At 46.7% G+C, this 22779-nt stretch overlaps 1 protein-coding gene and 1 long non-coding RNA gene across 4 annotated transcripts in view; one reads left to right on the forward strand and one right to left on the reverse strand.

The window, feature by feature from the left end:
• PDCD4 (programmed cell death 4) overlaps nucleotides 1-9031 on the reverse strand; it is a 102431-nt gene extending 93400 nt beyond the window's left edge. Inside the window, exon 1 of the mRNA XM_075348224.1 lies at nucleotides 8934-9031. The gene's annotated coding sequence lies outside the window, so the exon portion shown is untranslated. The remainder of the gene's footprint in view (nucleotides 1-8933) is intronic.
• A 149-nt stretch (nucleotides 9032-9180) lies between these two features.
• LOC142310648 (uncharacterized) overlaps nucleotides 9181-22779 on the forward strand; it is a 480440-nt gene continuing 466841 nt past the window's right edge. For all 3 annotated transcript variants that reach the window (XR_012754199.1, XR_012754200.1, XR_012754201.1), the window contains exons 1-2: nucleotides 9181-9250; nucleotides 20518-20582. This is a non-coding gene — a long non-coding RNA (uncharacterized LOC142310648). The remainder of the gene's footprint in view (nucleotides 9251-20517; nucleotides 20583-22779) is intronic.

Consider the following 22779-nt stretch of genomic DNA (forward strand, 5'->3'; position numbering starts at 1 on the left):
TGCACTGCGGTTCCATTCCCCATCCTGCTGATTGCTGTGGGTCCCGGCGGTCGGACCCCATGAATCAACAAGGAAGGGCTTTTGCACATACTGTATTGAGCATTTATTTTTTTTCATGCAATGAAAAATACTGCAAACAAAAACAATGTTTTACAGCACCAGCAAAATGAATGAGACTTGTGCGATCTCATGCTCATCACACATGCTACTTTTTTCCTTGCAAAATGTTATCAAAGCGATCTTTTTCCTAGTCTCCGTTATAAAGTCATTAAATGTTTTTGCCGCATGTGTCATACTTTCAAATATTTGGGTAAAAAACGCAAGTTAAATAGTATAAAAAAAAAAAATAATTATTATCTCTCCTTCACTCCCTACATCCTATCACTCATGTCACCTCCACCTCAAAAATATCTTAAGAATTCAACCTTTTCTTACCATTGACTCTGCAAAAACTCAAGCTATGTGCACACGTTGCAGACAATCTGCATGTTCTGACAGGAAAAACACTGGGGGGAAAAACGTGCGTTTTTTATGCTTTTTTTTAATGCTGGGTTTTTTTTTTCAATGGTGAAAACAGGAAAAAAAACGAAAAAAAAAAAAAGAATCGACATGCTGCAGATTTTTTCTGCAACAAAATCTGCAAGGAAATAATCCTGAACGTGTGCACTGCACTTCAGAATTCTTGTAGCCTTTGCTATAATCAGGATATCCTTGCTGATTTTTGAAAATCTGCAAGGCAAAAACACACCGTGAGTACAAAGCCTGTCACTCATGCATTCTCGTCTGGATTATTGCAACGCTCTACTAATTGGTCTCCCTCTTAGGCTAGGGCCCCACTTTGCGTTTCCACCTGCGTTTTTGGTGCTTTTTTTGTCCGTTTTGAGAAGCACCTTTTTCATGCCAAAAGGCATGTGTTCTGATTTTCCAGCAAAGTCTATGGAAAATGGGGATTTTCAGACCGCACTTTGCGTTTTAAAACGCTGCGTTTAATTTGCATATTTTGTGGCAAAAACCATGCGTTCAAAGAAGCAGCATGGCAGTTGTTTTTGACATTTTGGGTGCGTTTTGCTAACATTGAAGTCTATGACAAATGGCAAAAACCAAGATTCCATCAAATTTCTGCGTTTTACGTGCAGAAAACATGCATTTTGGACTACCAAAACACATGCTTTTTGGACATTAAAATAATGATTTCATATGTCCCTTTACACACACACATAGTCCGACAAAATTAAATAAATTAATGCAATTTTTCAAATAAATATATTACCGCTATAATTTCATTAAATTAATCTATTTTCATTATTTTTCACAAAAATATAGATTTGTTTCGTTTTTTTCAAATTTTTTCATTGAGTTTGACTATTTAAACTTTATTTAGCAGTGTCTTGATGTTCAAAACGCATCTATGAAAACACAGGTGCAAAAGCAGGTAAAAAGCGCTGAAAACGCATCTAAAACGCGGTAAATACGCATGCGTTTTCAGCGCTAAATTTCTGAAAAAGGCAACTTTGGTCAAATCAATTAAGCCCAAAACGTGCGTTTAGAACTCCAAATAGATGAACGCAAAGTGGGGCCCTAGCCTTACTATACTCACCCCTCTCCAATCAATCCTGAATTCAGCAGCCAGGGCCAAATTCCTCCAGTTACAACAATGCCTCTACCTTGAGCCAGTCATTGCACTGGTTGCCCATATGCTACAGAGCACAATATAACCTTTTCGCTGTCACTCACAAAGCTCTCCACAGTTCTGCTCCCCCATACATCTCCCTCCTCTCTGTCTATCATCCCACCCGTCCTCTCCACAGTTCTGCACCGCCCTACATATCCTCCTCATCCCTGTATCACCCTACCCGTGCCCTCTGTTCCGCTAGTGACCTAAGGCCCTGTGCGCACACTACGTTTTTACCTGCCTTTTTTTTTTACGTGTTCGCTGCAGAAATTTCTTGAGAAAATGGTTGTAACCTTTCTGCAGACATTCCCCAGCAAAACATATGTAAAAAAAAAAAAAAAATAAATAAAAAAATAGTTGTGCGCACACTGCATTTTTTACTCAAGAACATTCTTTCTGCAGAATTTCTTGAGAAAAAGAATGAGCATGTCACTACTTTTCTGCAGGCACCTGCGTTTTTTGCCATAGATAATGGTAAAAAACCCGCAGGGACCAACCTGCGGAAAAAACGCATCAAAAACGCGTAAAAAAATGCATGCGTTATAGGTGCGTTTTTTGAATGCAAGTGTGCTAATCTTTCAGGCTCAAGAAATTTCTTGCGAAAAAATCCTTTTTTCTCGTGCACACAGGGCATAAGACTGTCATTCTTTATAATCTGAACCTCCCACTCCCATCTCCAAGACTTCTCGTGAGCTGCGCCAATTCTCTGGAATGCACTACCCAGGACAATTTGCTTAATTAATAATACCCAGTTTTAAGCGTGCACTTAGCTTAGTCTAAAGGAATGCAGTTTATCACCTCACTTTTCTAACTATTCCCATTTTGTCCATACAATAATTTCGTCAAAATCTGATCCTTTTTATCATCTGTTTATATACCCACTATGCACTTAATTGCCCTCTGTATCTGTACTTTTAGATATATTGGCTGGTGACCAGTTCATGCAACAATATATGAATCCCTTATGTTGATGGCTGGATCATACAATTCAAGCACTTTTAACCCTTTACTTTTTGTGCCTCCCCTATTTGCCCATAGATCGTAGCTTGCGAGCAGGAACACCACTCATTTTGGTTTCTGTTGAATTGTTTTATTCTGTATTATCGGATATAGTATAAATATCTCCCCTTTTAATTGTAAAGTGCTGCGGAATACGTTGGTGCTATATAAATAAAATAAATCTTATTAAAACCACACGTATGGTGCACTACATTTTTTCTGCCAAACTCCTTTTTAGGGTATGTGCGCACGTTGCTTTTTACCTGCTTTTTACCTGCTTTTTTGCTGCTTTTTCTTCTGCGCTGTTTAATGCCAAAATGGATGTGTTCTTCTATTCAAGCAAAGTCTATGGGAATTTGGGTTTCTTGTTCACACTATGTTGTTCAAAATGCTGCCTTTTTGTGGCAGAACTTTGGTCAAAAACTCAGCTTTGCAGTGCAAAACCCAAATGGCAAAAACAATTGACATGTTGCTTCTTTGAAAAGCTGAGTTTTTGACCAAAGTTCTGCCTCAAAAAGGCAGCATTTTGAACAACATAGTGTGAACAAGAAACCCAAATTCCCATAGACTTTGCTTGAATAGAAGAACACATCCATTTTGGCATTAAACAGCGCAGAAGAAAAAGCAGCAAAAAAGCAGGTAAAAAGCAGGTAAAAAGCAACGTGCGCACATACCCTCAGTGCAGAAAAATCTGCTGCAAATGATCAATGTGTGCACACGGTCCCATCACCCATCTTGCCGATAGGCGATAACTTGCTTCCAGCAGACAACCTCTGCAAGGCTATGTGCACACATAGATAGACTATTCGCAGCAAACATTTCTGCACTAACAACACATCTCTTGGTATGAAAAACAAAGCATACAATACATGTGGTTTTGATACATTTTTAGTTTGATACATTTTGTATGCATTCATTTGAATGGGTAAAAAAATGCTGCAAAGAATTGACGAGTTAACGATTAAAAAGAACCTATTTATGATTAAAATATACAAATAAAAAAGGCAGCATGTGCACAAGATCTCAGAAATATAATTCACTTTGATGGTACTGAAACAGGGTTTTTTTTAGACCATGTGCCCACATAGATTTTTTTTTTCTGCACCAAAAAAAAAAAAAGCATGTTTTGGCAGGAAACAAAGCTGCTGAAAAAAAGTATGCATTTCATCTATTGAGATGGGAAAACACGTGGAAAATAAATAAATAGCAGAAACAATTGACATGCTGCTTTTTTTTCAGCAACAAAAACTGCAAGGAAAAAATAAGCAGCAAGTGAGGATTCTCATAGACTTTACTGGGCTGCTTTTTTTCTTGCTTTTATAGATTAAAAGCAAGGGGAAAAATAAAAAGCTTGAAAAAAAAGCAACGAGGGCACAAGGCCTTGCATGAAAAAAAAAAAAAATTGCTTCATAACCTCAACATTTGCAAAAACCCTAACAACAACCTGTCACCTGGTTCATGCTTCCCAAACCACGGGTAGTTTGAATCAGACGCTGATCACAACCAGAAATATCTCTGAAATGCTCTGGTGTAAGATCCGGCTGAGGATGGGACTAGTCCAGCATCACCCCTGCTGTAGGTAACCGTTAGGTCTCTTGCTGTGGTAGATAAGGTAAGAAAAAGGACCGCAATCCTTCGCTGTGCTGGAAACTTTATTCAACCAGGTGCAAGGTAAAAAGCTGGAGGCAACCTGTATGCCAGCTCCTGCTATGGACGACGGCCGTTTCGCCTATTGATTAGGCTTCCACGGGTCTGTGGTAGACACCTGTCAATCATCTAGAAAAGTGATGTGAAAAGCAGAAGCTTTCCAGAGGACAGTATACCTGTCTGCAGTCGTACAACCGGGCTCAGATTCATGTTGATTGAGCAGCAGGAACCAAGTGACAGGTCCTTTTATTGTCTATGGCTGTAGAGTGCAAGGTCAGACAAGCTCCCGTAGGTGTAATATGGGGAGGGGGGGGGCACATACTTTTCTCCGTATAGCGTAGCTGAGATCAGAGTCTGGTACAGAAGGGGCATGTACTTGTATTATTAGATACCAGTTGATTATAAGCATCCCTCTAACCTGTGCTTGTACAGATCATTCACCATCTCACATGTGATATCCAGGAGACATGCGCCGCCTGTTGCCCCTTGATCACTTCTACTCATATAAACAGACTGTATAACATGTACAACCTGCGCCTCTACAGCTAACCGTTTACACTCCTGCATCTCCTGACAGGCTGTGTACACTGGGAGTTGTAGTTCACAGTATATTGCAGACTGTCTATAGATACAGCAGTGTATGAGATCAGACACAGGACAAGTCTGCACAAAGTCTTACAATTTCCCAGTAGAAAATGGGGAAAGTCAAGCAAAACTTGTGACAGTCTCAGAACGCAGTGAGGATTTCTTTAAATCTGTGCAAGAAGAAAGTGAAACTGTTGCCTATAGCAACCAATCTGGCTGCAGCTTTATGCAAGACAAGAGCTGTAATCCGACTGCTAAAGACAACAATATTTTCACTGGTTTTTACAAATCGGCTCTGGAAACGGTCACAGCTCACAGACCTGCAAGAGCGGAAAATGACAAAGCAATCAGCAGACCGATACACTGTGCTAATGCTATTATACTCAATGACACGCTGGGAATTGTAGTTCTACAAGATATGAGGGGGGACTAAACTGGCATTAACCCTTCCCTTCTTACATTGACTGTGGACAGTTATACATCTCTAATAGTAAAGACCAGACTGACCTCCGATCACGGCTGTTTAACACCTTAATGGCCACTTTCCATATCAGACAGTGACAATTAAGGCACAATATTGCCAAGGTGTCAATCCACTGGCTTCTGGGGGACAACAATGGCAGCTGGGGACCTACTGAAAACCCACATTGTCACCACCTAGGCCCAGCCTCAGACAGACCTTCACCGGAGAGCGTAATTTTAGTTACATACAGCGGGACTGCACCGTACAGCATAAGTGATGGGATGGTCAAGTCCACGAAGGAACTAAAAAAAAAGACTGAAAGGTTATAAAATAAAATAAATACATATTGTGGAAAAAAATAAAATAAAAATACTTCAGACCCCCTCTTCAAATAAAGTAACATACGTCCATAAAAGTCTGATCTGTGAAAATAATTTAACCCTTAGGCTACATGCGCACGCTGCTTCTTTTTCGTGTTCACAAACTGCAGCCAAAACTGCACCTTGTCAGAGAGAGCCTGGAAATGTCACAAAAAATGTAGGTGCTTTTTTGGTGCGTTTTTGCTGCTTTTTTGGTGCGTTTTTGGCTGCAGTTTTGTCAACAATTGTTTCATGTATTTTTCAGTTCAAACAAGCCCATAAAGCTTGTTGAATTGAAAAAAAAAAAATTAGAAATAAATAATTAAAAAAAACTGGCGTGCGGTCCCCCCCAATTTTAATGCCAGCCAGATGAAGCCATACGGCTGAAGGCTGGTATTCTCAGGATGGGGAGCTCCACGTTATGGGGAGCCCCCCAGCCTAACAATATCAGTCAGCAGCCGCCCAGAATTGCCGCATACATTATATGCGGCTGTTCTGGGACTGTACCCGGCTCTTCCCGATTTACCCTGGTGCGTTGGCAAATCGGGGTAATAAGGAGTTATTGGCAGCCCATAGCTGCCACTAAATCCTAGATTAATCATGTCAGGCGTCTATGAGACACCCTCCATGATTAATCTGTAAATTACAGAAAATAAACACACACAACAGAAAAAATCCTTTATTAAAATAAAAAACACAAACACATTCCCTCATTACCAATTTATTAACCCCGACAAAGCCCTCCATGTCCGGCGTAATCCAGGATGGTCCAGCGCCGCATCCAGCTGTGCTGCATGGAGGTGACCGGAGAAGCAGCACACACCGCCGCTCCGGTCACCTCCATGCAGCAAATGAAGACAGCCGCGCGATCAGCTGAGCTGTCACCGAGGTTACCCGCGGCCACCGCTGCATCCAGCGGTGGCCGCGAGTAACCTCAGTGACAGCTCAGCTGATCGCGCTACTGCGTGGAGCTGACAGGAGCGTGGAGGACGGGACTTTTAGCGGTGGCGGTGAGAGGGGTCCATCATCTCCCCTGTGCGGGGACAGCGGTACTTCGGGGAACTCGTGGAGGACGGGACTATCAGCGGCAGCAGCAAGAGGGGGATGGACATTGGCAGCTGAAAACATTGATTTTTCCCTCTCGCTGCCGCCGCTGCTGATAGTCCCGTCCTCCACATCATCTCCCCTGGGGACAGCGGTACTTCGGGGAACACATGGAGGACGGGACGGGACCACTTGCCTGACCTCACTTCCTGACAAATCACCTGCGTTTTTGGTACCAAAAACGCAGGTAAAAGGCAGGTAAAATGCACCACTTTTGATTAGCATGTATTTTTCCTGCGTTTTTGATGCCCTCATTGATTTCAATGGGTGACAAATGTTGACAAAAACGCAGGAAGAATGAACATGCTGCATTTTTTTTGTCACAAACTTTTGACAAAAAAAACGCTGACAAATAAACTGCAATGTGCGCATGACAAATCTGACTTCTCATAGACTTTGCTGGGAAGTCAGATGTCAGAAAGTTCTGCTGACAAAACTGCAGCCAAAAAAGCAGCAAAAAAGCAGGAAAAAAAGCAGCGTGCGCATGTAGCCTTAAGTTATATGCCATAAAGCAAAAAAAAATAAAAAAAAAAACCAATCACAAAAACTGCCGTTTCCCAATCGCCGCACCAAAAGTCAAAAAGCTAAAGTATCTATCCCAAAACTGTGCTAATAACGACGGGTCAGAGCGGAAAATGGGCGAAACGGTCAAAATTATTATTTATTATGATAGCATTCCATGGCGCTTTAGAAGTGAAAAAGGGTATACATACAAACTAGTACAACAATCATTAACAGTACAAAACAGACTGGTAAAGGAGGAGAGAGGACCCAGCCCGCGAGGGCTCACAGTCTACAGGAGGAGAGAGGACCCAGCCCGTGAGGGCTCACAGTCTACAGGAGGAGAGAGGACCCAGCCCGCGAGGGCTCACAGTCTACAGGAGGAGAGAGGACCCAGCCCGCGAGGGCTCACAGTCTACAGGAGGAGAGAGGACCCAGCCCGCGAGGGCTCACAGTCTACAGGAGGAGAGAGGACCCAGCCCGCGAGGGCTCACAGTCTACAGGAGGAGAGAGGACCCAGCCCGCGAGGGCTCACAGTCTACAGGAGGAGAGAGGACCCAGCCCGCGAGGGCTCACAGTCTACAGGGAAGTGGTGAGGGTACAACAGGTGAGGTCAGAGCTGGTTGCGCAGTGATGTATAGGACTGAAGGTTATTGTAGGCACAATGGGCCTCATACGGCACCATGGACCAAAAAACAAGGTGAGGGTCTCAGAAAATAGTGACAAGCTAAATATTTATTTTAATTTTATTTACAAACGTCTGAGTTTTTATCACCACTGAATATCGGCACAGGTTCAGTACCAGAATAACCCGGCCAGAGCCGTGGTATTTATCACCAGTTCTCCGCACTCAGGATTTATTTACGTTTTTTGGGTTTTTTTAGCCATTATACGGTAAAATGGACAACTTCATTCAAAGCTACAACTTATGCAGTAAAAACAAAAAAAATAAATAAAATTAAAAAAAAAAAAAGGGAGATGCAAAAAAAGGAAAAAAAGTTATGGCTTTCAGCAGCGCAAAAATGAAAAAGGCCGCAGAGGGAAGGGGTTAAATGGTAGGTGATTGCTGGGACTTTTAGTTCCACCACGGGGGGGGGGTGTGTGTGTGTGTATATATATATATATATATATATATATATATATATATATATATATATATATATATATATATATATATATATATATATATATATATATTCACAGGCAGGCTGATACACAAGGCAGGCGGCTGATGTACAGCAGTGACAGGACATCATGGTGGCGGCACACCCCCTTCATGTACACAACAGAGCACTGACTGCAGCCATGAAGCAGCAAAGGAGAACGCCCCCCTCTCATCAGAGACCCTCTCAGCAGAGACCCCCTCCTCACAGCAGCAGAGAACCCCCTCAGCAGAGACCCCCTCACAGCAGCAAAACCCCTCATAGCCGAGCAGCAGCCCCCCTAACAGCGACCCCCCTCATAGCTGAGCAGCACTCCTGCAGCCGCCGCCGAGCCCCTCACAGCAGCAGGAGCCCCCCACAGCAAAGACCATCCTCTTAGCCGAGCAGCAGTCGCCCCACTGACAGGGACCCCCTCACAGCAGCGCACGTCCCGCACTCACCTCGTTCAGCTTCTGCCCAACTCTGTTTTTGTTTTGATCTTTTTTTTTTTTTCTTCTAACTCCCTCAAAACCGTCTGCCCAGCAACAATGTCACATGAGAGAGGCGGAGCCAGGTTCTATTGGTGGAAGCTAGAAGGTGTGAGGAGATATCCACCAATGAGCCGTCGGAGGCTGTCCCTATGGGCGGAGAGAAGGCGGTTCTTGTTGTTGACGTGAGGGCTGAGAAAAGGCGGGATTTGTCGCTGTGACTGGAGAGGGAGGTGCCGCCATTTTGTGTCACCGTGACACGACGCCTCCCCCGAGCGGAGCCTCCTCAGGTTGTTATTCACACGTGCGATGTCTGACACTGGCAGGGGAAGGAGTTTTGTCTCTAAGAAACAGTAATACATATATTATTATAGTTCCCTATCAGAAAAGTGCATTCGTTAGGAGAATTTACCTCAGACTGGTGTAATATGACTGCGTGTGTCATGGTCTGTACAGAGAAAGCAAATTCTGTCAGATTTTACCTCAAGTGAACAAAAAGTTACCTCAGAGTGTGCAGCTTCATATACTTTCCTCTATTCACAGTGAATATTATACACGGTTTTTGTATTATGTTTCTTTTGCTGCATTTTTAATGTTTTTTTTTTTATAGTTGAAAATTGTGGCGATTTGTGTTTTTATAATATATATATAAATTGTTTAAAACCTTATTTCCATTTTGTTAGCCCGCCGTCTGTTTTCTGCACCGTGAACGATTTATTGATACCATTTTGTGGCACATGATCTCTTTTTATTGGATTTTTTGGAGGTGACTGCTGTTATGATTGAAAATAGCAGTTCTGGTGTTTTTTATTTTTTATTTTTTTCTCTTTACAGCATTTGCGGTACTGTTTAAATCATTTATATTTTGATAGATCTGAGTTTTACAGACACAGGGATACCAAATATGTTGTTTTTATTTTTACGTGTTGGAAAAAAGGAGCGATTCAATTTGTTTTAAAAGTTTTTTTGCATCGCTGCCCTTTGAAGACATCTTGGGTAATAGAAGTTGTGGGGCAGGTGAGTGCAGCGCCGGCTCTCAGCTGCTGTCTCCACTACCTCCGCTTCTAAGGGTATGTGCGCACGTGTGCGTATTGCATGCAGTTACGCTGCGTTCTGCACCGCTGCGTAACTGCATGCGTCCTGCGTCCCCTGCACAGTCTATGGAGATTGTGCAGGAGCCGTGCGCCAGTGGCATATTAGAACGCGGCGATTCGGCTGCTGCCCGAATCGCTGCGTTCTAAGAAGTGACATGTCACTTCTTTCGTGCGGTTTGCATGCTGTCTATAGGGAGAGGCAGCATGCAGAGCGCACGTTCTCTGCCGGCACCATGCGCTTCAGAACGCAGCTTTTCAGCTGCGCTCTGAAGCGCACCTTTTAGGTGTGGTGCAGAGCGCACACGTGCGCACATAGCCTAAATGTGAAATTGTGATGTTTCGGTCACGACCGATTCAATACAAAGAGCCGGCACCCTGCTATGAACGATAGGAGCCGGCACACCAGTGAGAGCCACTAAATTCACTTAATGTCTCTCACTGGGTGGAAAAGTCTGGTGTTCAGCTGTCAAACCCCGCCCACCTGAATGAAACCCCATCCATTCAACAATTTAATTGGCCCGTTGCAAGTGGGTGGGGCAGAGCAGTGGGTTTGCAGGGTTTCGGCGGCATTAATTGAATCTTAAAGGGAACCTGTCACCACTTTTTTTTTGCTATAAGCTGCGGCCACCACCACAGGGCTCTTATATACAGCATTCTAACATGCTGTACATAAGAGCCTAGGCCGCTGTGAGAACATAAAAAACATTTTAGAATACTTACCTAACAGTCGCGCTGCGGTGGAATTGGGTCACGGAGGCGTCTCCGTTGTCCGGTGCCGGCGCCGCCTCTTTCGGCCATCTTCGTCCTCTTTCTGAAGCCTGTGTGCATGACACCTCTACGTCATACACTCGCCGGTCCTGCGCAGGCGCACTACAATTCATTGATCTGCCTTGCTCAGGATCTGAATGCCGGCGAGTGTGGATGACGTCGGACGCATCATGCACTGCGGCTTCAGAAGAAGGAGGACGAAGATGGCCGAAAGAGGTGGCACCGGACAACGGAGACGCCTCCGTGACCCAATTCCACCACAGCGCGACCGTTTAGACGAGTATTAGAAAGTGTTTTTTATGTTCTCACAGCGGCCTGGGCTCTTATATACAGCATGTTAGAATGCTGTATATAAGGCTACTTTCACACATCCGGATTTTTGCTCTGCGGCACAATACGGCGTTCTGCAGAAAAACCGCAACCGGCTTTTGTAACGCCGGTTGCGTTTTTTTTTGCATAGACTTACATTAGTGCCGTATTGTGCCGCAGGGGCTTGCGTTCAGTCCGGTTTTTGCCGCATGCGGCAGATTTAGCCGATGCCGCGGCCGGAGCGAACGTTCCCTGCAACGTTTTTTGCTCCGGCAAAAAAAAAAACGCATCGCGCCGCATCCGGCCGCTGCGGCGCATTTTTCAATGCATACATATGGAGGCCGGATGCGGCGCGATGCGGAAAAAAACGCATCCGGTCGCCGCATGCAGTTTTTTCCACTGCGCATGCTCAGTAGCATGCCGCAACCGGAAAAAAACGGACGGGCCGCATGTAAAAACTTATGCAACGGATGCGGTGTTTTCGCCGCATCCGTTGCATAGTTTTCACAGCCGGATTGAGCCGCAGTGCTCAAACCGGATGTGTGAAAGTAGCCTTAGAGCCCTGTGGTGGTGGCCGCAGCTTACAGCCAAAGAAAGTGGTGACAGGCTCCCTTTAAATATGTGCTCACCCAGGGTGAACACATTTAAAGGCGTTATCCGGCTTAATTTGCTTTTTTTTATTATTTCCCTATTGGGCTACATTGGGGCAGGTAAGTAGATAGAGACCACTTACCTGCCCTGCTGTCAGCCCCTCTCCCCCGGCTCAGAGTGGTCATATGACCGCTCCTGCCGCGATTTTGCTGCTTCCGGTCATTTCATGTCAACATGGGCAGGGCCATGTTGACATGCAAATGTGGAAACAGCATGTCGCCTCCCTGCTGGGCTGTACAGTGCGAGGAGTCACCGCCCCCTTCCCTGCACCCTCCCACACATTCCCCCGCACCCCGTACTCTGCCCACAACCTCCCCCTGCACTGCTGTTGGGTCTGTGACCTGGGGGAGGGGCCTGGCGGCGGCTGCCGTGGTGTCAGCTCCAGCACCGGGCCCCCTGCTCAGGATCACACATTCAAATATAGCGGCATCACAGATCACAGATGCCGGTATATTTGAAAGCGCTGATGAGAGGGAGCGTTGCGTTGCTTCTCATCACTGCACGCTGTCTGAGCTCTCTTCAGCACAGCGGTGACGTCACTACTGTGCTGATATGGCCAGAGCACAGACAGCGCGCGAACGTGCAGGAGCGGGGGGGACCAAGGACGGGTGAGTATGTACTCCCTATGGGGTGGGGTGGGGTGGTGGGTGTGTATGTATGTGTGTGTGTATGCGGTGCACAGCCCGATGTGTGTGTGTGTGTGTGTGTGTGTGTGTGTGCGGTGCACAGCCTGATGTGGTGTGGGGTGCAGAGCCTGATGTGTGGGGTGCAGAGCCTGATGTGTGGGGTGCAGAGCCTGATGTGGTGTGGGGTGCAGAGCCCGATGTGGTGTGGTGTGGGGTGCAGAGCCTGATGTGGTGTGGGATGCAGAGCCTGATGTGGGGCTGTTATTTGCAATGCTGCCCTGTAGTGTGCTGCCCTGTAGTGTGCTGCCCTGTAGTGTGCTGCCCTGTAGTGTGCTGCCCTGTAGTGTGCTGCCCTGTAGTGTCCTGTAGTGTGCTGCCCTGTAGTGTGCTGCCCTGTAGTGTCCTGTAATGTGCTGCCCTGTAGTGTGCTGCCCTGTAGTGTCCTGTCCTGTAGTGTGCTGCCCTGTAGTGTCCTGTCCTGTTGTGTGCTGCCCTGTATTGTCCTGTAATGTGCTGCCCTGTAGTGTCCTGTAGTGTGCTGCCCTGTAGTGTCCTGTAGTGTGCTGCCCTGTAGTGTGCTGCCCTGTAGTGTCCTGTCCTCTAGTGTGCTGCCCTGTAGTGTCCTGTAGTGTGCTGCCCTGTAGTGTCCTGTAGTGTGCTGCCCTGTAGTGTCCTGTAGTGCCCTGTAGTGTCCTGTCCTGTAGTGTGCTGCCCTGTAGTGTCCTGTAGTGTCCTGCCCTGTAGTGTCCTGCCCTGTAGTGTCCTGCCGTGTAGTGTCCTGCCGTGTAGTGTCCTGCCCTGTAGTGTGCTGCCCTGTAGTGTCCTGTAATGTGCAGTCCTGTAGTGTCCTGTCCTGTAGTGTCCTGTAATGTGCAGCCCTGTAGTGTCCTGTCCTGTAGTGTCTTGTAGTGTCCTGCCCTGTAGTGTCCTGCCCTGTAGTGTCCTGCCCTGTAGTGTCCTGCCCTGTAGTGATAACATGCTGGGGCAGAATATACTGACACTGACAAGGAATGTGTGTGCAGGGGGCGAGGCTGGACACTGGGGAGGGGCTGGAGTGGACAGTGAGGCCGGGCGGTGCCAGCTGTGACTGGGAGGTTTTGCACAGGAAGTGGTCAGTTTGCTGGAGCTGAATGTAAACAAGAAGCTCCAGAGAATAAAGGGTGAATTCAAGAGGAACAAAAGTTAGAAAACAAAAAATAACAATGTAGGGGTGATTAATATGACAATACAGCGCAGATTAGCTTAAACTCAAAAATTTTTGTTATGTCGGACAACCCCTTTAAAGGGAACCTGTCATCAGAAATTTCGCCCAAAAGCTAAAAGCTTCCCCCTCTGCAGCTCCTGGGCTGCATTCTAGGAAGGTCCCTGTTATTATTGTGCCCCATGTGAGACCAAAATAAAGCCTTTATAAAGTTCTACCTTTTTGTATGCAGCTTCTGTAAATGTGACACGGGGGCGGGCTCTCTGGCGTCCGTTATTCTGCCTCCTGGTCCTGTATGCCGCCCCCATCGCTCCTTTCCATATCTGATGCACCGCCCACTGCTCCAGCCATCCCCGCGCATGCCCAGTGCCAGTCTCACGGGACTGAGCAGTGTGACCGCTGGTGACGTGTGCGCAGGCAAGTGATTATGGGCGGGACTGTGACTGTTATCAGCAAGTACCCGCCCATAATCTCTTGAGCGCGCAAACCTCTCCAGCGGTCACACTGAGCTCAGTGTAGATGCTAGACTGTATGGGCTGCTTCCAGGGATGACGTCCCTTTGTCATGTGATAGTATTTTGAACACGCCCCTATCACATGACAAAGGGACGTCATCCCTGGAAGCAGCCCATACAGTCTAGCATCTACACTGAGCTCAGTGTGACCGCTGGTGAGGTTTGCGCGCTCACGAGATTATGGGCGGGTACTTGCTGATAACAGTCACAGTCCCGCCCATCATCACTTGCCTGCGCACACGTCACCAGCGGTCACACTGCTCAGTCCCGTGAGACTGGCACTGGGCATGCGCGGGGATGGCTGGAGCAGTGGGCGGTGCATCAGATATGGAAAGGAGCGATGGGGGCGGCATACAGGACCAGGGGGCAGAATAACGGACGGCAGAGAGCCCGCCCCCGTGTCAGATTTACAGAAGCTGCATACAAAAAGGTAGAACTTTATAAAGGCTTTATTTTGGTCTCACATGGGGCACAATAATAACAGGGACCTTCCTAGAATGCAGCCCAGGAGCTGCAGAGGGGGAAGCTTTTAGCTTTTGGGCGAAATTTCTGATGACAGGTTCCCTTTAATAGAGATCTATTTAGGAACTAAAAGATACGGTGAACAGTGCAATGTTAGCCAGATCACCAAAAAGAGCCAGACTGACCATCACTACTGTGAAACAAGACATCAGGGGGTGGAGATAGATACAGTGTGAGAGACGGCAGAACTGCCCTCAAATTAATTGTCTTCAGGGGCGGAGCTGGTATCACACAGATTCTGTCACCACTTCCTAATGACAATTCATTTGAGGGAGATGATAGAAGCCGTGTGACAGCGCTGGTGTCACCCACACTGCCTCTATGACCAACCCCCAACAAAGTCTTGTTTCCCAGTTAGAAGGTACGACAGCAGATATAGAAGCGGAATGCCGGTGCTGCACTCACATCTCCAATAGCTTTTTTCAGCGCCGTGGAACCACGAACGAAACGTCACAAGAAGTGAAGTAATAAACCCATTTAAGGAATAGCAATATAGGGAGAACTGTAGGGTGTTTTACAGTGAATGAAATGTACTTGGAGTGTAAAAATAGATAAGATATACAGTGGAACCTTGGTTAACGAGAACCATCCGTTCTGGGAGTGTGCTTGTTAACCAAGTTACTCATTCAGCAAAGCAAGATTTCCCATAGGAAATCATTACAATGCAGACTATTCGTTCCACAACTTGTTAAATGTCCCATTCCACACACGTACAAACACGTACAAACACACACAAGCACACACAAACACGCACACACACATATTATGCTCACCTTACCTTCCGTTCCATGGCCGGCCTCCTGGATCTTGCAGTTCACCGGTACAGGATGTGTATCAGGTAACCATCGCGACGAGGAAGGAACTTCCGCTGCCAGAGCGCTGACGTCAAAGGCAGGAGCCGCTTGCCTCTGATTGGCCAGCGCGCTGCCTTTAAGTAGCGGCTGACAGCGGAAGTTCCTCCCTCGTCGCGATGGTTACCGGATTCACTTCCTGTAGCGGCGAACTACAAGAACCATGAGGCTGGCGATGGAACGGAAGGTAAGGTGAGCATAATATGTGTGTGTGTGCACATGTTTGTGAGTGCTTGTGTGTGTTTGTGCGTGTTTGTGTGGACTGCATGAGTGGGTTAGAGCGCGGTGGATGTATGGAACCAGAAGTGTGTGCGGTGAGTATTTTTCTTGTAAAGCAAAGCTTAAACCGAGTTACAAACTTACAGCAAGCTTTGCTTGTTAAGTGAAATACTCGCTAACTGGGTTACTCGTTAAGCGAGGTTCCACTGTACATCAGACTACTACTTTAACTATTTTTAAGTCCAAGTGGGTATTATCAGGACAGTTTTCACAGGGCACATGTACTTCTCCCTGTATGCTGCTGACTAATCATAACGCAACACAGTAGGAAAAAAACAACACCTCCCACCCGAATAATTTGGAGCAGGTGTGAGATGTAATAATACAACACTGATCTCCTGGTCTAACTTCCTCCATGATTAGAAAGCATAAATGACTAACATCTTTCAGGTAAGGTCCCTGTAGGGGGAGGGGCAGCACAGTTGCGTTCAGCTTTGTCACATTACAAACACTCTTGTCAGGTTTCCTAAGGCTATGTCCAAAATACTCTTGACAAATGTAAACACTGCATTTGACATAAAAACACGATAAAAACATGCGTTTTCACTGTGTTTTTCCCTGCGTTTGGGCTGAGTTTTGGACAGGTGCGTTTTTAAAGGAGAAATAAAATAGGATAGGATTTGGTAGATACCTAGAATACATAGATAGCTAGAGGGATAGATAAAAAGAATAGATAGCATGACTGTCCGCGGACAGCAGACAGAGCCATGCGATGAGAATGAACTCGGGTGAACCTCTGAGGTCAGTTCCACGACACAGGCAGTAGTGTGGTCCTGCAGCTGTGACGTCAGAGCTTCACCTGAGTTCATTCTCATCGCGTGGCTCTATCTCTGTGTCGTGGCCTGATTTGCAGTCACAGGTGAAAGACTTACCTGTAACCGCAAATCACCTGAGTGACGGCACCGCTGATCGCACGGCTCGCTTCAGTCACTCTGGTGATTTGCTGTCACAGGTGAAGGACTCCAGCTGTTGTTGCGGGTAACCTGAGTGACGTCACCGCTGATAAGCGCGACTCATTTCAGTAGCTGTGTGGAGCCCACAGCGAGCGGTCGTGCTCTATGGCTGCTCACTGTGAGCTTCCAATGTAGCAGAGCTGGAAGAGACGTGGCACCTCGTGTGGATTACAACGGACCTAAAGTGGTGAAAGGGGGTGGGGTTTTTTTTTGTGTTTTTTTTTTTTTTTTTTTTTCTTTTATTCCAAATAAAGGATTTCTGGGTGTATGTGTTTATTTATTTTCACTTACAGATTAATCATGAGGGGTGTCTCATAGATGCCTGCCATGATTAACCTAGGACTTAGTGGCAGCTATGGGCTGCCATTAACTCCTTATTACCCCGATTGCCACTGCACCAGTGAATCGGGATGAGTCGGGTAGGGTCCCGGGACTGTCGCATCTAATGGATGCGGCAATTCTGGGTGGCTGCTGGCTGATATTTTTACGCTGGAGGTCAGCCTAAAAATGATAGGCCTCCCCACTCTGAGAATAGCAGACATAAGCTGTGATGCTTTATCTTGGCTGTGAATCAATTGAGGAGGGGGGGGGGGGGGTCGAACGTCGGTTTTTTTTGTTTGTATTTTTCATTATTTCACTGCATGATATAGACCCACCCACCGGCGGCTGTGATTAATTGTAGTGAGACAGGTGTTACTCAGCGTAGGGGCGCGTCTGACTGCAATCAATCATAGGCGCCGGTGGGCGGGGGAAGCAGTGAACATGAGATGAGCTTAATGAGCGTCCGGCACTTTCAGAAGCAGGAGAAGCTGCGGGAGCAGTGTGACAGCCACGCCGCATCGGTGATCGGTGAGTATGAAGGAAGGGGAGAGGGAGAGCCCAAGACAGGGAGAGAGATCGAGACTGAGACAGAGAGAGGGAGACTGAGACAGAGAGACCAAGACTGAGACAGAGAGACCAAGACCGAGACAGAGAGACCGAGACAGAGAGACCGAGACAGAGAGACCGAGACAGAGAGACCGAGACAGAGAGACCGAGACAGAGAGACCGAGACAGAGAGACCGAGACAGAGAGACCGAGACAGAGAGACCGAGACAGAGAGACCGAGACAGAGAGACCGAGACAGAGAGACCGAGACAGAGAGACCGAGACAGAGAGACCGAGACAGAGAGACCGAGACAGAGAGACCGAGACAGAGAGACCGAGACAGAGAGACCGAGACAGAGAGATTGAGACAGAGAGATTGAGACAGAGAGATTGAGACAGAGAGATTGAGACAGAGAGATTGAGACAGAGAGATTGAGACAGAGAGATTGAGACAGAGAGATTGAGACAGAGAGAGACCGACAGAGAGAGAGAGACCGAGACTAAGACAGAGAGAGGGAGACAGAGAGAGACTGAGACAGAGAGAGGGAGACTGAGACAGAGAGAGACTGAGACAGAGAGAGACTGAGACAGAGAGAGACTGAGACAGAGAGAGACTGAGACAGAGAGAGACTGAGACAGAGAGAGACTGAGACAGAGAGAGACTGAGACAGAGAGAGACTGAGACAGAGAGACTGAGACAGAGAGACTGAGACAGAGAGACTGAGACAGAGAGACTGAGACAGAGAGACTGAGACAGAGAGAGACCGACAGAGAGAGAGAGAGACCGAGACTAAGACAGAGAGAGGGAGACAGAGAGAGAGAGACTGAGACAGAGAGAGACTGAGACAGAGAGAGACTGAGACAGAGAGAGACTGAGACAGAGAGAGACTGAGACAGAGAGAGACTGAGACAGAGAGAGACTGAGACAGAGAGAGACCGACAGAGAGAGAGAGACCAAGACTGAGACAGAGAGACTGCGACAGAGAGACTGCGACAGAGAGACTGCGACAGAGAGACTGAGACAGAGAGACTGAGACAGAGAGAGACCGACAGAGAGAGAGAGAGACCGAGACTAAGACAGAGAGAGGGAGACAGAGAGAGGGAGACAGAGAGAGAGAGACTGAGACAGAGAGAGACTGAGACAGAGAGAGACTGAGACAGAGAGAGACTGAGACAGAGAGAGACTGAGACAGAGAGAGACTGAGACAGAGAGAGACTGAGACAGAGAGAGACTGAGACAGAGAGAGACCGACAGAGAGAGAGAGACCAAGACTGCGACAGAGAGACTGCGACAGAGAGACTGCGACAGAGAGACTGCGACAGAGAGACTGAGACAGAGAGACTGAGACAGAGAGAGACCGACAGAGAGAGAGAGAGACCGAGACTAAGACAGAGAGAGGGAGACAGAGAGAGGGAGACAGAGAGAGAGAGACTGAGACAGAGAGAGACTGAGACAGAGAGAGACTGAGACAGAGAGAGACTGAGACAGAGAGAGACTGAGACAGAGAGAGACCGACAGAGAGAGAGAGACCAAGACTGAGACAGAGAGACTGAGACAGAGAGACTGAGACAGAGAGACTGAGACAGAGAGAGACCGACAGAGAGAGAGAGACCGAGACTAAGACAGAGAGAGGGAGACAGAGAGAGAGACAGAGAGAGGGAGACTGAGACAGAGAGAGACTGAGACCGAGAGAGACCGACAGAGAGAGAGACTGAGACTAAGACAGAGAGAGGGAGACTGAGAGAGAGAGGGAGACTGAGACAGAGAGAGACCGACAGAGAGAGAGACTGAGACACAGAGAGACTGAGACCGACAGAGAGAGACCGACAGAGAGAGACCGACAGAGAGAGACCGACAGAGAGAGAGAGAGACCAAGACTGAGACAGAGAGACTGAGACCGACAGAGAGAGAGAGAGACCAAGACTGAGACAGAGAGACTGAGACCGACAGAGAGAGAGAGAGAGACCGAGACTAAGACATAGAGAGGGAAACTGAGAGAGAGAGGGAGACTGAGACAGAGAGAGACGGAGACAGAGAGAGACCTGCGTTATTGTTGACAAGAACGGATGCAAAATGGAACCAAAATACAGTTCAAACGCACGCACTGCTAAACATTTTGGTTGCGTTTTGACACACCTCATTCATTTCAATGGGTGGAAAATGTTCATAAACCGCCATGAAGAAGTGACATGCTGCTTTTTTTTACGCAAATATTTGTCAAACAAAACACTGTCTAAAAAAAAGCAACGTGTGGATGGAAATTTTGACTTCTCATAGACTCTGCTGGTGAAGCAATTTGCATGCATTTTGTCATTGACACGGTGCAGGTTAAAACGCAAGAAAAAAAAACGCACATAGCCGAACACTGTCAGCTCTGCTGTACCGCCCCTCCTCCCACACTGCTCGTACTGACACTTTTAGTAATCACTTATGTCTGTTGTGCTCAATTTGTATTGGCTCTTTAGTGAGATTAGAGCAGGGTGTCCTTACTACTCACACAGGAGGAGCCCAGAGCAGACAAATCGTGAGTGTGAGACAGATAATGACAGCCATGATCTCGCTGCAAAGCAAGTACAAGATGCCCTGAGCACAGCAGACATAAGTGATTACTGGCACATCTTCAGATAGCTACTGGGGGGAGGGGCAGTACAACAGAGGTGACAATGCTATGGGAGGAGGAAAGATGATAGCATGTGACTGTCTCCATAGGTTATAGTGTAAGATGTGTGCAATATTAATGTATGACATTAATCTACGGTATTTTTTTTGGTTTTCAGCCAAATTGCAGTCTACAATATTTGCATACAAATATTTCTCATTGCGTGATTTGTCTTAGAATTGACGTCACAGTCACTGTGTAGCCATAGTCGAAGCTGTTTTTATTTTCTTGTGACTCGTGTTTTTATCTTCCATCCTTACAGACTGATCATTTCCTCATTTCCTTTTTCTTCTATGAAACCAAACAGCGTAAAAAGATGTAGAACAGGTCAGTCATTATATTAGTCTTTATGAAATTTTTCTAAATATGGTAAAAATTACGTAACTAGATGATATCCATTTGGCTCCTTTGGGAGTAATAAAGTTGTTATAGTGGTCAAGATCTGCATTTCTCCAATACAGCACTGTAAATTTCCTGAATGTGATAGTATCATACCTGTACATGATAAAACTCTGACTGCCTCTGTGTAAACGGCACAGCTGAACTCCTTGGGAACACAGGTATGACGTATATTTACATCACATGTGCACAAGTAGTTTATGGGATAGATAGAGGTGTCACCAACCACCACATTGACTCTGATCAAAGCAGTTTAAAACTTTAGATCAGGTGTCCACAATATTTTTTGGTCCATGAGCCACATTGCCATACTGAACAAATCCCAAGGGCCGCAAAAAATTTTTTAAAAGGGTACTTACATGAATACATCACCAGAACCACCAATTAGTACATTAATGCATCACCAAAATCACATTTTAAGTATTTGAAGAGGATTCTGAGAGATTCTGCTCCAAATAAATCAGTCTGAACACACACTAATTTAAACTGAGTAATAGGAGCAGAAACTCAGCAAATCCTCCTCAAAAAAAGACTCAAAACTTACAGATTTGAGATTAAGTTTTAACATAGCCATGAAACATATTATGGATTGCTACCTGTTTAGATCAGAACCACTGTTAGTGGATGAATACAGCACTAAGCATAGTGCAGCGATCACTTGCAATGTCAGGTCAGCCCCCATATATAATTATATTGCTTGAACCTACAATTCCCAGTATGTCCTTAACAATGGTTAAGAGATGCTGGAAGTTGTTACCAGCCATCATCAGGCAGCCAACCATAAGGACACCTAGTATCACAAATAAACATTCACATCCAGGAACCTGAAACGATATTTTCTCTGATTGGAGTTGTTACTGTCCCTTTTGTTTCCAAGTAGTAATCTCCATGGTGAGATTTCATGCCCAGAGTTTGTCTCTCCAGACTTCCCACTTCTCTGCCTTCAACAGCACATCCCAACACAATTCCCTTAAAAAGAAAGTATAATTATACTGCCCATAAATAAAAATACATTCTTATGCTGTGCCCCTAAATAAATAATTGCCTCTTACTGTGCTTCCTGCACAAAATATCCCTCTCCCCACACTGCCCCTTTCCATAATATTCCCCCCACACTGCCCCTCTCCATAATGTCATTGCACTTTTGTTGCAATTTCACTGCACTTGGAATTTTGTTTCCCTATTTCTTTGTCGCTCCATTGGGAGACCCAGACAATTGGGTGTATAGCTTCTGCCTCCGGAGGCCACACAAAGTATTACACTTAAAAGTGTAAAGCCCCTCCCCTTCTGCCTATACACCCCCCCGTGAGTCACGGGCTCCTCAGTTTTTATGCTTTGTGCGAAGGAGGCACACATGCACGCATAGCTCCACAATTTAGTCAGCAGCAGCTGCTGACTATTTCGGATGGAAGAAAAGTGGGCCCATCTAGGGCCCCCAGCATGCTCCCTTCTCACCCCACTCTGGTCGGCGGTGCGGTTAAGGTTGAGGTACCCATTGCGGGTACATAGGCAGGAGCCAACATGCTGTTTTCCTTCCCCATCCCCTAGGGGCTCTGGGTGAAGTGGGATCCTAATCGGTCTCCAGACACTGGGACCGTGCTCCCTCCGCAGCCCCTGGGGAATCTGCTGGACAGGAGCTGGGTATCGTCAGGGACAAGGCCCTGCTACTGTGAGGTACTCTGTGTCCCCTTGGGGACAGCGCATGGAGCGCTTGTGTCATACACGCTGCAGCACTGCTGGGTGTGTTAGTGCGCCGGGACTACCGCGCTGACCGCGCTTGTTTGCCGGCCGCGCTTATAACTTTAGTCCCCGGCTTTTGCGGCCTAGTACCGCATATTCCCGCCCCCGGGCCTGTCAGTCAGGGGAAGGGAGGGACGCTGCACTGGACGTCAGCGCTGAGGGCTGGAGCATACTTTGTATCCTCCTCCCCCCTCACTGAGCACAGTGGGACACCAGATTCCCGCACTTTCTTGGGCACGCCCACGGCCCCCTCCTCCTCACAGAACGCTGGCAGCCATTCCTGTCAGCACTTCTGAAGCTAGAGAGGAGAGACAAACGGCTCTGGGAGATCCAGGCAGGGAATCTGGTGGTCACACAACCGCTTTGGGCGGTCGGTAAGCCGCAC

The sequence above is a fragment of the Anomaloglossus baeobatrachus genome, chromosome 5 (assembly GCF_048569485.1).
Source record: "Anomaloglossus baeobatrachus isolate aAnoBae1 chromosome 5, aAnoBae1.hap1, whole genome shotgun sequence".
NCBI lineage: Eukaryota > Metazoa > Chordata > Amphibia > Anura > Aromobatidae > Anomaloglossus > Anomaloglossus baeobatrachus.